The 2,155-nt window shown below is 35.7% G+C and overlaps 1 long non-coding RNA gene across 1 annotated transcript in view; it reads left to right on the top strand.

Moving 5' to 3' along the window:
• The first annotated feature begins 850 nt into the window (after nucleotides 1-850).
• The window catches only part of LOC107080925, a 2,624-nt gene continuing 1,319 nt past the window's right edge, over nucleotides 851-2,155 (top strand). The window contains exons 1-3 of the long non-coding RNA XR_001480998.1: nucleotides 851-965; nucleotides 1,080-1,222; nucleotides 1,329-1,429. This is a non-coding gene — a long non-coding RNA (uncharacterized LOC107080925). The remainder of the gene's footprint in view (nucleotides 966-1,079; nucleotides 1,223-1,328; nucleotides 1,430-2,155) is intronic.

Below are 2,155 nucleotides of genomic sequence, written 5' to 3'. Positions count from 1 at the left end.
ACTAAAAGTCAATGGAAGTCAACACATGGTCCTCAACAGATGGCAAGATGAGAAAGTGTCTTTATGTTGCCCTGCAATGGACTAAGAGCCTGACCATGTAAAACATAACTCCTGAATCCAGAAATTTGCAATAATCATTCCCAACTCTGGAAGGATAAATGGGTCTAAATGAAATATTGATCTATACATGAGGATGAAACTATTTCATGGTTAGTAGTTGTTTTCTCAATTAATTCAAAAAATTCAAAAAAATTCAAAAGAAAAATTCAATTACCATGAGGGGAAAATACACAATATTTGATTGATGGGTAAAACATGAATTGTTTAAATGTATAAATATAGTATACAGAAAGGAACAAAATGGTAGTCCGTAGGGACAAATAATGGGTTTACATACAGTACTTACAAAGGGCTTATTGCATGGAATCCACACTAAGTATAGAAAAAAACATACAAACAGAATGTCAAAGACAGCTTTTGGAAGTATTTGAATATTACATGTGGTTTTTAGCCTAATTTCTTTCAGTATTATTAGGTTCCTGATCTTCATCCCTTACTCTACATCTTCTTTACAATGTCCAAACGGGAACCAAAATGGTGCTGATTTTGCCAATGTGGCTGCAAATCAGTAATACTAATATTATTTTACTTGGTGAAATGGTAAAATCTTCCATTAAATATATTTCTATTTGCAATTATCTTTTTGTTTTTTTATATAAAACAGTTCCCTTAAGACTCCACATCAGAGAGGGAAAAACACAACCTGTTAACACATATACGTTTACACTCTAACAATGAGCACAACCGCTTACATAGTGTTAATATTTACCTGACACCACAAGAAGAGGCTTGTTTTTAAAGTGTGGATAACTTTTTCTATGTTTCAGACAGAGCTCAGACCCCTCTGGAAGAGACAATTTGCAGAAATAAGACTCGAGATACATGCAAACTTAGGCAACAGACTAGTAAGTGTTACCACAATGAAATAAATGGGAAGTGTTAAGAGTCTAGTAGTAACATATTGGTGCAAAACCTGTTAGTTTATGGTATCTTAAAAGCTATTTTCCCCCCCATATTAGGGCAGTATCTCCAGAAAGGATGGCTGTATTTCCATGACAGGTTGTATTATATATCTTCCACCGAGAAAACTTGGCATGAGAGCAAAGAGTACTGCAGGCAACAAGGCGCTGAGCTGGTGATCATAAACAACAAAGAGGAACAGGTAAAAGTCTCTTAGCTTAAAATAAAATTGTTATTAAGCACAAAGAAAACTTACTGAAATCAATCTCTTTTTTTCTTTGTCACTGGTTGTTCATTTTCCATGTAAGGACTTTACAAGGCAGTTTAACAGGTTGACATGGATTGGATTGCATGACCCAGCTATGACAAGGGAGTGGACATGGGTGAACGGAGATCCTCTTATCACAAGGTTTTATTTATTTATTGCTTTTTTTAACATTTCTTGAAATACAGCTGGAAGCATATTTATGATCTATAGTCATGTATCCTTCAGGCACTGCGATATTGTGCCCTTACCACCACACAGAATACAGAGCCATGGAAAATAACTTAATGAGCACAGAGAACCGGACCATTATTAAAACACAGGACCTTCCTGGTGCCATTTAATGAAATTAATTTTATCTTTACAGCGTCAGTTTGTGACCCATGTAATCTTAAGAAACTTGACGGAGTCGATTCAATGAAAGCATAAAATCTAATTGATAACAAATGTTCTATATAAGGAAACTCAACACATCAAATGGAGTAATTGACTGTAGTATTCACTCATGGAAAAGCAGGTAGCAACTGAGGACAGTTGCTTTCATTATATCGTTGATTTTGCAGCAATCCCAGAGAAAAACTCCCTTTTAACAGGAAGAAACCTCCAGGAGAACCATGTTCAGTTGGAATCCTCTCCAACAACTTAATGCAGATCTGAAAAGGCAAAGCAAACACACAAAAGGAACACAAAGATATGGTTCTAGGAATACTTTCTATCTTAGAGAGGGTTATGGTAGACCAGCTCCATAGGTGGCTTTGACAAGGACATAAATAAAGCTTAGCAGATGAGCTCTGACTCAGTGTCCCCATCAAAAAGGATAAAATAGAGCACATACAGTTAGTGTCAGTAAAAGCTCTGCTCAATATGTCT

The sequence above is a fragment of the Cyprinodon variegatus genome, unplaced genomic scaffold (genome assembly GCF_000732505.1).
Source record: "Cyprinodon variegatus isolate N-32 unplaced genomic scaffold, C_variegatus-1.0 Scaffold2508, whole genome shotgun sequence".
NCBI classification, from domain to species: Eukaryota; Metazoa; Chordata; class Actinopteri; order Cyprinodontiformes; family Cyprinodontidae; genus Cyprinodon; species Cyprinodon variegatus.
This window is presented reverse-complemented; position numbering and strand designations above follow the sequence as displayed.